The sequence below is a fragment of the Amblyraja radiata genome, chromosome 1 (assembly GCF_010909765.2).
Source record: "Amblyraja radiata isolate CabotCenter1 chromosome 1, sAmbRad1.1.pri, whole genome shotgun sequence".
Taxonomy (NCBI): domain Eukaryota; kingdom Metazoa; phylum Chordata; class Chondrichthyes; order Rajiformes; family Rajidae; genus Amblyraja; species Amblyraja radiata.
The window spans coordinates 132220681-132235049 of record NC_045956.1 but is presented as its reverse complement, the minus strand read 5'-3'; the positions used below and the strand labels follow the sequence as shown (position 1 = coordinate 132235049).

Genomic DNA, 14369 nt, shown 5'->3' with positions numbered 1-14369 from the left:
TCTAAAGGTACATCTTTTTACTCTGAAGGTATGGGTTGTGGTCCTAGACTCTTCCACTAGTGGAAACCTCCTCTCCACATTCATTCTATCCAGGTCATTCACTATTCGGTCAGTTTCAATGAGGACCCCCTCATCTTTCTATTTGACATTAGGGAAACAGACACCATTTTGCAAAATGCACTCATGAATCTTGTTTGACTTAAATATATATGGTGATATGGAAAGATTTACCAGCAACTTTGCTGAGCAAGAAGACCATCACTCAACAACAGATCAATGGAGAACTGCAACCAGTTAGTACCAGATCAGGAGGATCAGACTGTTTGGTTTCACTATTTATAGAATGCAACAAATTTGGCATTGATCCTCGGAGAATAATATTTAGTTTAGTGTTAACAACTCATATGAACTGTTCCATATAACTAATGTTTCACTGTTTCAGAACTGGGTGTGTATTAAGTTCTAATGAAAAGCTGTTTATGAGAATTCAATTGCAAGGATGACAATAGGCTCTATGAACTACTTCATGAATAAAGTGTCCTTGTCGATAGTTAAATTAGGTTTAGGTTTATTATTGCCATGTGTACCCAGGTATAGTAAGGAGCTTTGTTTTTGCATGATATCTAATCAGTTCAGATATACCATACATAAACACAATCAAGTCAAACTCAAGTACAGTAGGCAGAGCAAAGGGGAAGATGCAGAATGTAGAATACAGTTCTCAGCATTGTAGCACAACAAAATCCAATGTCTGCAATGGGGTAGAGGTGAACCGGGCAGTACTCTAGTATGGAAGGACAATTCAGATGCCCGATTACAGAGAAGAATAAGCTGTTCCTGTGCCTGGTGGTGCACATTTTCAAGCTTTTGTATCTGTTGCCGTATGGGAGCAGGGAGAAGAAGGAACGACCAGGGATGGGACAGGTATTTGATTAAGTTGGCTGCTTTTCTAAGGTAGCGCGAAGCATGGACAGAGTCAGCAGTGGTGAATCCGGTCTATGTGATGGACCAGGCTACATCTACAACTCTGTACAATTTCTTGTGGTTTTTGGCAGAGCTGTTTCCAGACCAAGCTGTGATGCAACATGACAGTATGCTTTCTAGACTTTTTACAGTAGTCAAGGGAGTGAATAAAAGAGATGCCGAGACATTCACAGCCACAGTCCCATGGAGCTGGAAATGAATCACAAGTTGGTTGAGTTTTATTTCAACAATGCTGGGAATGTTAGAATGTTAAATTACAAAGTAGTGACCAGGCATAAACCTCTGGTAAGCAGCATATGGGAATCAAAGAAGGCAAATAGTGTTTCCCTATGATTCCATCTGTTAGCATTTCCTAATGACTCCCATGTTTTCATTTCAAGTTTTCATTGTTATACTTTACTGTTATATTGGTTTTCTCCAGTATCTGTTAATCTTGTCAGAACTTTGAAACTATCAAATATACCAATGGAAGAAAAAAAGAAGAGACTAGAAATGAAATAAAATAACAATACTTAAAACTTCTATTCAATCTTATAAAAGCAAACAAATGCAAACTGGTACCAATCAGATTTGGGTTTAATTTTTTCCCATTTTTACTCACGAAAGCCTCTCAAGTTACACATCTGAGGGGTTTGAGGATGCATTATGAATTGTGTCAACAGAGAGCGTCCTTGATTATTTAATATGCTCATTGAAATGAAAGGACAGTTTCATATCAGAATTCAAAACTGAAATTCTAACTCCAAGTTGTCTCAATAAATGTTCCTATTTCTGGCAATTTTGCATTTGTTTCTCACTTTTTCTCATTACCAAACTTACAAGAAATTCATTAATTGGAATGAATATGTGTAAAAAGAAATATTTAAAGTACATCATTTCTGATGATACAGGTAGGTCACGAATCAGAAATGCTGTTTCTCTTTCCAAAGTCGCAGCCTGACCTACTGAGTATTTGCATAATGTTCATTTTTTAATTTTGGAATTGAATCATCTGCAGTCTTTTAAAAAAAAAATTTCAATTTCTGTTCCCCATGTCAACATGACATAACACAGTGCTTTAGTCAAAGATGTCTTCACAATTTTTCATCAATGATCAGCTGACGGCAAAAGTGTAAACTAAGGGGAGTAAGAGAGATGAGAGCATGAGTTCCCTTCTCACAGACTGAACTCATTGTTTCTGAATAACTGTGGTTGGAGAATGATTAAAATCACCAAACAAGTCAATCAACTGTTCTTTATTTGGGAATCAATACAAAATTAATCATAGTTATTTGTTTTTCCACAGTCTTATTACTTTCATGTCTCAATACTGGAAATTTGACAAGGTTCCTGAAATTATCCTGATAATTTAAGCTTACTATTCAATAGACAATAGACAATAGGTGCAGGAGTAGGCCATTCGGCCCCTTGAGCCAGAACCACCATTTAATGTGATCATGGCTCATCATCTACAATCAGTACCCTGTTCCTGCCTTCTCACCACATCCCCTGACTCCACTATCTTTAAGAGCTCTATCTAACACTCTTTTGAAATAATCCAGAGAATTGGCCTCCACTGTCTTCTGAGGCAGAGAATTCCACAGATTCACAACTCTCTGGGTGAAAAAGTTTTTCCTCATCTCCGAACATGTTTCCTGCCTCTAGCGTGCCCAATCCCTTAATAATCTTATATGTTTCAATAAGATAGCCTCTCATCCTTCTAAATTCCAGAGTATACAAGCACAGCCGCTCCATTCTGTCAACTTATGACAGTCGCGCCATCCTGGGAATTAACCTTGTGAACAAGAGGACATGACTTCAGAATTAAGGGACAGAAGTTTAGGGGTAACATGAGGGGGAACTTCTTTACTCAGAGAGTGGTAGCGGTGTGGAATGAGCTTCCAGTGGAAGTGGTGGCGGCAGGTTCGTTGGTACCATTTAAAAATAAATTGGATAGGCATATGGATGAGAAGGGAATGGAGGGTTATGGTATGAGTGCAGGCAGTTGGGACTAAGGGAAAAAAGTTGTTCGGCACGGACTTGTAGGGCCGAGATGGCCTGTTTCCGTGCTGTAATTGTTATATGGTTATATGGTTAACTTATGCTGCATTAGCTCAACAGCAAGAGTGTCCTTCCTCAAATTTGGAGACCAAAACTGCACACAATACTCCAGGTGTGGTCTCACTAGGGCCCTGTACAACTGCAGAAGGACCTCTTTGCTCCTATACTCAACTCCTCTTGTGATGAAGGCCAACATGCCATTCGCTTTCTTCACTGCCTGCTGTACCTGCATGCTTACTTTCAGTGACTGATGAACAAAGACCCCCCAGATCTCATTGTACTTCCTCTTTTCCCAACTCCCACCATTCAGATAATAATCTGCCTTCCTGTTTTTGCCATCAGTGGATAACCTCACATTTATCCACATTAAACTGCATCTGCCCACTCACCCAACCCGTCCAGTCACCCTGCATCCTCATAACATCTTCCTCACACTTCACACTATCACCCAGCTTTGTGTCATCTGCAAATTTGCTAATGTTACTTAGAATCCCTTCATCAAAATTATTGATGTATATTGTAAATAGCTGCAGTCCCAGCACCGAGCCTTGCAGTACACCAATAGCCACTGTCTGCCATCCTGAAAGGGACCCTACTCTTTGTTTCCTGTCTGCCCACCAATTTTCTATCCATGTCAGTACCCTGCCCCCAATACCATGTGCTCTAATTTTGCCCACTAATCTCCTATATGGGACCTTATCAAAGACTTTCTGAAAGTCCAGGTACACTACATCCACTGGCTCTCCCTTGTCCATTTTCCTAGTTACATCCTCAGAAAATTCCAGAAGATAAGTCAAGCATGATTTATCCTTCGTAAATACATGCTGACTCAGACCTATCCTGTTACTGCTATCCAAATGTACCGCTATTTCATCTTTTATGATTGACTCCAGGATCTTCCCCACCACTAATGGCTCCTTTACCTCGAGTTCCCTTATCAAATCTGGTTCATTACACAACACTTAATCCAGAATTGCCTTCTCCCTGGTAGGCTCCAGTACAAGCTGCTCTAAGAATCCATCTCGGAGGCACTCCACATACTCCCTTTCTTGGGGTCCAGTACCAACCTGATTTTCCCAGTCTACCTGCATGTTGAAATCTCCCATAACAACCATAGCATTACCTTTGCACCCTATACACAGGCTACTGTTTGGTAGCCTGTAGATAACTCCAATTAGGTTCTTTTTACCCTTACAATTCCTCAGTTCTATCCATACCTACTCTACATCTCCTGATTCTATGTCACCCCTCGCAAGGGACTGAATTTCATTCCTCACCAACAGAGCTACCCCACCCTCTCTGCCTACATGTCTGTCTTTTCAATAGGACGTATACCCTTGAATATTCAGTTTCCAGTCCTGGCCCTCTTGCAGCCATGTCCTCTGTAATTCCCATAACATCATACTTGACAATTTCTATCTGAGCTTCAAGATGATCCACTTTATTTCTTATACTTTGTGCATCCATATATTATACTTTTAATCCAATACTCCCCTCGCCCTTCACGTCGATTACTATTTCACTTGGCCATACTCTCCTATTCCTTCCTGAGCTTTCTGCCCCATTATTTCTGGTGTCTTTCTTAACTTTTCTTATACTCTCTTTCCCTTTAACTCCATCCTTATATCTCAAGTTTGTCTTAGATGGGGAAGAATTTGTGAGGTGTATGCAAGAGAGTTTCTTTATAGAGTATTTGGATAGTCCGACCCAAGAAGAGAACATACCTAACCATGTTTGGAAATAAGCCGGTCCAAGTGAGTGGTATTTCAATGGAAGGGGATTTGGGGGATAGTGCTCACAACTCCATAAGTTTTAACATTATTTTGAAAAGGGAGAGATAAGGATGGCAATGTAAGGGCAAAGTAGTTGTAAATTGGGTCAAAATGAAAAATAAAGGCCATGCAAGTTTCAAGAGGCTGGAATCAGACAGGGCCTTTGAGGAATATAGAGTAAGAGAGAAAGAGCTGGTGGGTAATTGGAAGTGCCAAAAGGGGCCACGGAATGCCTTCGATGGGTTGGGTTAAAGAAAATCTCAAGGATTTTTGTAACTACATTAAAAGCAAGAGGGTAACCAGGGAGAAGGTAGGACCACTCAAGGACAAAGAAGGGAATTAGTGCTTGGAGTCAGGAGATGAAGGCAAGGTACTAAACAAGTACAATGCATCTGTTTTCACCAAAGAGAAGGTCATAAGGTCATAAGGAATTATGAGCAGAATTAGGCCATTCAGCCCATCAAGACTACTCTGCCATTCAATCGTGGCTGATCTATCTCTTCCTCCTAACCCCATTCTCCTGCCTTCTCCCCATAACATCTGATACCTGTACTAATCAAGAATCTATCTATCAACCAAGAAGGACATGGAGGACAGCGAGATCAGTGCAGAGAATACTTAAGCTAAAAAAAATATAAAAACTCAGGCGGCAGGTGGAATGAAACAGTAAATGAGACCATATTATCTTTTATAATTTACATTACTTTATTGGAAGAAAATGAATGAACCCCAGTCCATATCCTGCCACCCATTTTCTTTAATAGATGCATTTTAATGGCTGTATTTCAACAGCAGAATATTCTCAGTAAAACCTAAGGTAAGAGTGTTGCATGTTTGCTACCTGACCTCTGCTCTACAACACTCCACTTTTTCAGATGGTAGAACAAACACATGTTCTGCACATTCTCAGGCATGCTTTTATTACAGCACATCAGCCTCAAAGTACTTTTTTCCTGATGAAAGATCTAAAATAGGTAATCAAACTCAGACTTTTAAAGGTGCTGATAACAGACTCCAAAGGTAGGTTTTGATCTGAGCGCAATACCATTGAAAACTAATTCTGAATTCTAGGGTGAGGTACACATATCTCTGTTCATGTAATGTGACTGTTAACATGATAAAAAATTCAATGATTGATTAATTAAAGATGTCTTTAAAGCTAGCAACACAGGTGCAGAATAGAAGGGTAGAATTACAAAGTGAAAGACCAGTTCCGCAATAAAATCGGGAAAATCTTGCAGATATATACTACCCAGCCAGCGTATGAAAGGGATAGGCAAGCTTATTTTCGCTTGAGTTGTATGATTTTCTTGATTCTTCATAAAGAGAACTAACCTGTAATTCACCTTCAAATACTGACTTTGCCCATATATATATTCTTGATCCGCATAACAGTTAACCATGCAAGAATCAGAACTAACCAACTGAATTAACTTACACTAAACAAAATGCATTCTTCAAGCTCAGATGAGTGAAAGTGAATAAAGAATTTAGAAATCACTATATCACACAGATAATGAATGTGTGAGGGTAAAAGGAACTGCAGATTCTGGAATCTTGCAAAGTACTGGAGAAACTCAGCAGGTCAGGCAGCATCTGTGGTGGGAATTAATAGATGACATTTGCATCAGGACCAGAAACGTCGCCTGTTCATTTCCTCAATAATTGCTGCCTGATCCGATGAGTTACTCCAGCATTTTGTACTTTGCTACTGAATGTACGGAACTTTGTCTGAAGGTAGAGGAGATGTACAATGTCAGTATATTCAAAAGAAAGCTGAAGAGTTTGTTATGAAAGGATGATCGAGGGGTTTAAAGATAGAATACAATTGGTATTTATGGACATGGATCAAAATGACAGATAGAAAGATCTTCGCCGACTCAGTCCTTTGTTTCCTGATACATTCAGTCTCTTCGGTCCCACTCATCCATTTCCCTGCATTTGGCCCATGTCTTTCCTACCCATGTACCTGTCCAGGTGTCTATTAAATGCTGTTGTAGTATCTGCATTGACTACCTCCTCTGCAACACGTTCCATATACCCGCCACCCTCTGAGAGAAAAAGTTAGCCATCAAGTTCTAAGTACGTCTTGCCCCTCTCACCGAAAACAAAACAAAATCTGTGCTTCAGTGGAGAAATACCTGCAATGAAAGCTGGTGTCCTAACTATCAAGTGAAATCGTTCCTATATGATAATGTTTGAAAAAAGAAAAGGAATTCACAGAAGGAAAGTTATATTTAGTTGATAATTAAGAAGTACCTCAGGATGAGGAACAAGTAACTCGTATTTGACTTTGTACATTTCTCCACACTGTGGAATTCTCTGCCACAGAAGGTAGTTGAGGCCAGTTCATTGGCTATATTTAAGAGGGAGTTAGATGTGGCCCTTGTGGCTAAAGGGATCAGGGGGTATGGAGAGAAGGCCGGTACAGGATACTGAGTTGGATGATCAGCCATGATCATATTGAATGGCTCGAAGGGCCGAATGGCCTACTCCTGCACCTATTTTCTATGTTTCTATGTTTCAATTCCAATCGTGGTGGAACAGAATAATCTTAGTCTTAGTTACTCATTAGTATGTCTTTTTACCAACAGAGCAAATTGTTTCTGTATTTTATGTCCAAATATGTGCCTGTGGCCATTAACGTCCAAAAACAGCAATATCACGAGACAACAACTAAGCTTTTCACTGTTTTTTTACACAAAATCTCTATAAATCATTTTTTAACAAAATATACTGGACAATGATTAATAGTGTGAGCCATGGCTTCTTTTAGCAAGTCCAAAGATGGTGGTGTTTGTCAACAATGCATAGAACAGGGATCAAACTTGTGCTTTCTATCCAGTGTATGACACAATAGACAATTGACAATTGACAATAAGTGCAGGATTAGGCCATTCGGCCCTTCGAGCCAGCACCACCATTCAATGTGATCATTGCTGATGTTCCACAATCAGTACCCCATTCCTGCCTTCTCCCCATATCCCCTGACTCTGCGATCTTTAAGAGCCCTATCTAGTTCTCTCTTGAAAGTATCCAGAGAATCGGCTTCCACCGCCCTCTGAGGCAGAAAATTCCACAGACTTACAACTCACTGTGAGACAGAGACACAGTACTCAGGTAATATACTTAGCAGTTGAGGGAACTTTTCAATTGGTTTTTTTTCTGAGTAAAGCTTCTATCATTTATGGGATAATTAAATAAACCATCTGTAATGTAAACTTAATATCATAGATTCAGCTGGAAAAAATATTGAACCAACAATTAATTTTGACATTTCTCATTATTGGAGAAAATGTACTCTGTCAAGCACATGAACCCTCATTACTACTGGATACGTGTGCAAATCCCACAAATTGCCAAATCTGCTTTTAACAGATCATTTAGTTCCTTATTGATTATCCATTATGTGAGGATTAAAAACACGAGGGAAAAGCTTGACAAAATGGTTTATTTTATCAGATAATATTACCTTATTATATAGTAATACAAAAGCACAGTTCTAAAATTCTAAAAGCTCTTCTCTGTGCCCTATGAAACATAAATGTGACCAAATAAAGCTTTCAAATAATTTATAATCCCATACCTTGATAAATACTGTTATTTCATATCAATGCCTGAATCAAGTTTTGATACTTACTGGAAAGAGTGATTGATCTAGGCACAAAACATTAATCAATGAAATCAATTTCACTTGTATTACATCAAAGGTAGTTTAATATAAGTTGATGGGAAGGTATTTAGTGCATGACTACCTTTATATGTTGCCTGCAATATATAACCATTTAACAACCTACAAACTCAGAAACTAAATTTCATGGGGGAGGGAATAGGTCTAGAAATTAATCCTCCCAAAAAACTATAGAATTAAATAAATTGCTGCCTAGCATGAATGATTAAAGTTGCACACACAAAAAAAACTTCTAACTCATCTCCTTTCTCCCTATACTAATAACAGAGGTGCTAAATTACAAAGCGTCAATTTAACCAGCTGTAGTTTGAAATGTAGCTTGAATTAATTCATGCTTCAAATTGGCAGAGCTTTAAACACATTCACTTCAATGCCCATACACTGAGAATAAAGGACTTTCAGTTATTAATGATGTCACTCGACCAAAGATTATTTGACCAAAGACACTGATCTGAATCTTTGATAATCAGATATATGAGGTAATAGACTGCCTTATTTTGAGTAAATGCTTCCAAAGTGTATTACGTAACGCTACCATGCTTCATAGATCTAAAGCAAGTTCGAAAGAATTTGAACTATTGAGGACTTTGGTTGTATTTTATTCATGCAGCAATCTTTCTCAAACTGAAGCACAAAAATGTATTGTTATATAAGCTTGTTATATTCAGCAAAATATATTTCCTGTGACTATGATGACCATAAGACAAATGATTGCAGATACTATTCTACTTATATGGAAAATTGAACAATGAAAAATATCACCAATCACTGTAACTTCAATTAGCAGAATGGGTTTTGGTTGTAATTCAATTTCAACTATGATTTTGCCTATTTTCCAGAACTGTTTCCCTCTATTAAACCAGTTCAATGGGCCAATTCCTAACCTTTCTGATTATAACTGCACATAAACATTATCGTTAGTCTTCTGCTGCGCTAACATTTTTTTTTCTGGCTAACAGAAGAGCTCTTTAAAACCATAAAACCATTAGCTTTTTCTTCCATTGAAAGTGTTCACCTATTGAACAATCATGTTTGATGGAACATTAAATCAGATGAAAGCTATGCCTTGTGACAATAATGAATGGAATTCCAAAGGGCTTTACCATGTCTCATGTGGTTTGCGTGTCCATAGAGAGCACTGAAGAATAAATACAATTGAGGATAATGTGTGAGGCAAAATGAACTAAGAAGTCCTTTAATGCCATTACTGTCAGGTGTGCAAATGAACCTTTCATGCAGTTAATCTGCATGATTTAGTGTGAAGTGGTATCTAGAAAAAAAAAGTTTATTTTAATCATTTGTAAGTGAGAGGTAACGCAGTTTAGGAAATGCCACAGTAGGAAATACAACAAATAATTTAAAAAATATATTCACTTTTCCTCATTCAGTTTGCAGATTGAGAAATGTGACTGTCATCAACTTAGCTGAATCTACTCAATTAAAGTAAAAACACTTGTATGTGGCAAAGAAAAATCGCAGATCTGTCGCTATTAATTAATTTGGGTCGAGTGTCAATTTTATTGTCATCAGCATTTGATGTTATCTTATTTTTTGGTTATTCACTATAACTTAATTCAATTATATTTGAGCATTACAATTATTTTTGATGTAAAAGCAGCAAGGATAAAGATACAATTTATAAATGCCACACCATTTAATGAATCTTGGTTAGGTCTGTTAACACCTTGGCATTTTAAAATATTCTCTACATCTTTTTGAGATAAAAACAGAAGCATACTCACCCTGCAGTGTAGTGGTTAAGGGAGATCACAGCAGTCTAGTCTCTCAATCTGGAACTCATTAGTATCACAGAACAGCAAATCCTACTTGGCAGCAGGTTGGTGTCTCCACAGTTAACAACCTCAGTGAACTGCACCTCTCCAGCTTGCTGCAGTTAAATAATCTCACCATAGCTGAAGAGTGCCTTAGTGCACAAATTGTGTTAAAAAGATTGGTGTTAGTACAGCAACCAATGTTCAACTGAAGTCTTCAAATTGACTCTTGTATTACAGTATTTCATTTGTGGTGTGAGGTGGGGGTGGGGTGAGGGTAAAATTGATGCTCCTCCTCCAAGACTTTCCAACTTGCCCTCTTAACTGAAGCATAAGATATGTCAACTTGTCAGCCCTGTACTGTGAAGAGCCATTCTGCTGCTGTTACTGCAGTTTAGTTCCTGCCTTTATTTTCTCCTGGTATTTGAACCATATCTGACTGTTTTTGTTTCAGAGCTCTACACCCATTACATTAGCAGCCAAGGCAACAGAAGAAACTCTTACATGCGAGTTAAATGTAATTGCCGTAGGGCAAAATGCAGTCCTTTGAACTATGCTGTGATGTTCCTTTACAGGTAGGATAAAAAAAACAAATACATTAATCTTTAAATAAATGATTATACTGACAGATGGTATAAAGTGATACTTTATAGTTATAAACTGAGCAAGCAAATCCCCTTTATTTTGGAATTGTCAGAAGTTTATTTTTTATCCAGAATGATTTTAAGTATTTGCACAATTTGAAAACTATTCTAGTTATTGGGATTATAACTTGCTATGAAAATAACGGTGAGGCCAATAGCTGATATTTATGAACAGCAACTTTATGGTTGGGATAGATATTTAGATGAATGCAAATATCCAAGTTGCACCAATTCATTTCCGTCATGAGAAAAACATATTTTTGATCACCCTGATTGAAACGAACTGAAATCTGCGAAATTTCTGCGCATACAGTGTAATTAGGAACTACACTCATCACAATACATCTTCTTTCAATTTATAAGCATTTTAAGTACAGAAATAAATGATAATTATTATTCCTATTACCATTACTCTTGCGGTATTACAGTTGAGGTATTTCATTCCTTTACATTTTAATTGTTAGTAGAAATTTAATTTAACTGAGAGTTATTGTAGCAGTATGTCTTTGGCACTCGCTTTATCAGTTGTTTGTTCGTGACATGGTAATTTCACGTCAAGAAAACCTCCGAATATTGAGAGGGCTTTTGACCTAATTGTTCAAGTCCAGTGACTACATCCCCAGAAATTAAAGCATCTGAAAGCATCTGAGAGTTCCGCTCACTTGTCAGCCCACCAGCTTCCTCATCCAACACATCATTCTCCAACATTTGCACCACATTCAATGAACTTCCCATTTCCCCATCCCCACCCATTTCTGCTTTCCACAGAGAATACTCCCTTGGTTCATTCATCCCTTCCCACCCAACCCACCCCCTCCCTAGGTACTTTCCTCTGCAACTGCATCACCTGTCCTTGCACCTCATGCCTCACATCCTCTCATGAACCCTAGCAGCCTTGCCAGGTGAGAGAGGAATTCATATGCACCTCCTTAAACCTCGTCTACTGCACTTGGTGCTCCCGATGTGATCTCCTTTACATTGGCGAGACCAAGCGTGGACTAGGCGATTGTTTTGCTGAACACTTACTCTCTATCCGCCAAGGCCTGCTACCTCTCCCAGTCGTAAACCATTTAAACTCACATTCCCATTTCTATACAAACCTTTCTGTCCTTGGCATTCTCCATTGCCCATTATCAATTGTCCTTCTCCATTGCTACACACAAACTGATGGAACAGCACCTCATATTCTGCTTGGGTAGCTTATAACCCAACTATATGAAGGTTCAATTCTTCTATTTCAAGTAATATCCTCTACCTAAGATAGACACAAATATCTGGAGTAACTTAGAGGGACAGGCAACACCTCTGGAGAGAAGGAATGGGTGACGTTTCGGGTTGAGTCCCTTAAGAAGAATCTCGACCTGAAACGCCACCCATTCCTTCTCTCCAGAGATGCTGCCTGTCCTGCTGAGTTACTCCAGCTTTTTGTGCCTATCTTTAGTTTAAATCAGCATCAGCAGTTCCTTCTCACACAATACACTCTACCTCCTCCCTCTCTTCCCTGTACAGCCCTATTGTGCACCCATTTCTCCTACTATCTCCCATTCTCACAGTTACTCTGCTTCTTTCACCTCCTTCACTCATCTCCTGAGTCTATCATTTCCCTTTATCCCTCTTTTTTCTCTCCCCCTCTTGTCCCATTCCTATCTTTGGCTTTACATTTCACTCCTCTACTTATCTGACACCATTCGTCCCCTTTTCATCTCTTTGTCACTTACTCCACCCATCTGCCAGTCAAAACCCTCCCTCGCCTGTATCCACCTATCACTTACCAGGCTTTGGCCCACCTCCATCTTTCTTTTCCAGCTTTCTCTCCCTTACTACTATCAGTCTCAACATAGAGCAGTAGAACACAGAAACAGGTACTTTAGCCCACAATGCCAATGCTAAAAATATTGTCAAGCCATACTCTTATCTGCCTGCATATAATCCATATCCATGGATATCCATGTACCCATCCTGAAGTCACTGAAATGCCACTGTTGTATGTGCCTCCACCACCACCACTCCCAGATGTAGGTTGCTCCTTTCCACAACCCCTGGCAGTATGTTTCCAACTGAAGAAAGGTCCCAACCCAATATATCACTAGTTCATGTTTTCTAGAGATGCTGCCTGACCCGCTGAGTTTCTGCTTTGCTCTAGATTCAAAAATCTGCCATTCCTGATGTCTTTGAATTTCTATCCTAGTATTTGAGGTCCATGTTTGTTTACCTGGTAAATCTGAGATCATAAAATGCAAAGAAATGCCCAAACCTTTCGTTGCCATGATTGTGACGTTATGCTGTTAGTGACGATATCCAATGTAATGGCTGGCTGTTGTATTTTGAAGTGGAACCTGGATTGACAATATTGACACAAACCTCTTTGGTTGTGCAGTGTGAGGAAGGGACAGTAACTCGTGTGTCAGAGTTTGGGACTAATTAGTGAGGTTGGTACACAGCTGTCGTATCTATCGTCCCTTAATTCCTCTATCAGTTAAACTATGTACGTCTTTGCAGTGTGGAAAAAAATCGAAAATCTCAGAGAAAACCCACGCAGGTGTCGGTGATAACGTACAAACTTTGTACAGATAAGCATCCATAGTCAGGATTGAACCCAGGTCTCTGGCTCTATAAGGCAGTATCTCACCGTGCTGCCCTAAAATGGGAAATGCTTCCTATAAATGGATGAGAGGAAGTGGTGAGGCACTGGGTTAGAAGGTGATGGGTGGAGCTACAGTGGTGGCACAATGGTGCAGCAGTACAGTTGTTGCCTTATAGCACCAGATACCCGGTTCGTTCCTGACTATGGGTGCTGTCTGTACAAGTTTGTATGTTCTCCCTGTGAATGTGTCAGTTTTCTTTGGGTGCTCTGGTTTCCTCCCACATTCCAAAGGTCTGTAGGTTAATTGGATTCTGTAAATTGTAAATTGTTCCAATTGAAGAGCCTGTTTCCACGGTGTATCTAGAAAGTAAAGTGAGGAGGCAGGTGAAGGGCAGATGGAGCCAGGTGGGGTGGAGTTGGGAGGCAGTGGCTGGTGGGTAATAAATAGAGACAGATAGAGAAGAGAGGGAAAAAAAGGGGTAGATAGGGTTATGTGAAAAAGTGATGAATGGAGATAACAACATAGGCTGGTTGTTGTGTTCGTCCTTCGTAGTCGAAGAAGACCATGACGTCAGTGTTTTTGTTTGTGGGTCTGGAGGTGACTGGTGAGACCGATCCGGGCCCTGAAGGCTCGCCCGCATATGGGACACAGTTGGGTGGGTGCTGCAGTAGAAGATTAAGTGGCTCGAGCCTTGAGCATGGCACGTTTCCTCAGAGCCTCTGCGGTGCGCTTCTTCCCTGCTGCATGCACTCCTGTGGTGATCCTGCTTCACCCAGTTGGGCGGTATGGGTCCTGAAGTGTTGACTTGTGCTTGACTTGGATTAAAGTGAGGGAGAGTTGCGCAAATCGTCAGCCTTATTCTCTCGTCCAGGCCTAGACAT

At 39.6% G+C, this 14369-nt stretch overlaps 1 protein-coding gene and 1 long non-coding RNA gene across 2 annotated transcripts in view; one reads left to right on the top strand and one right to left on the bottom strand.

Annotated features, from left to right (window-relative positions):
• The window catches only part of fgf10 (fibroblast growth factor 10), a 146772-nt gene extending 136359 nt beyond the window's left edge, over positions 1-10413 (bottom strand). Inside the window, exon 1 of the mRNA XM_033030990.1 lies at positions 10230-10413. The gene's annotated coding sequence lies outside the window, so the exon portion shown is untranslated. The remainder of the gene's footprint in view (positions 1-10229) is intronic.
• LOC116979483 overlaps positions 1-14369 on the top strand; it is a 38659-nt gene that overhangs the window by 7759 nt on the left and 16531 nt on the right. Inside the window, exon 2 of the long non-coding RNA XR_004413736.1 lies at positions 10714-10834. This is a non-coding gene — a long non-coding RNA (uncharacterized LOC116979483). The remainder of the gene's footprint in view (positions 1-10713; positions 10835-14369) is intronic.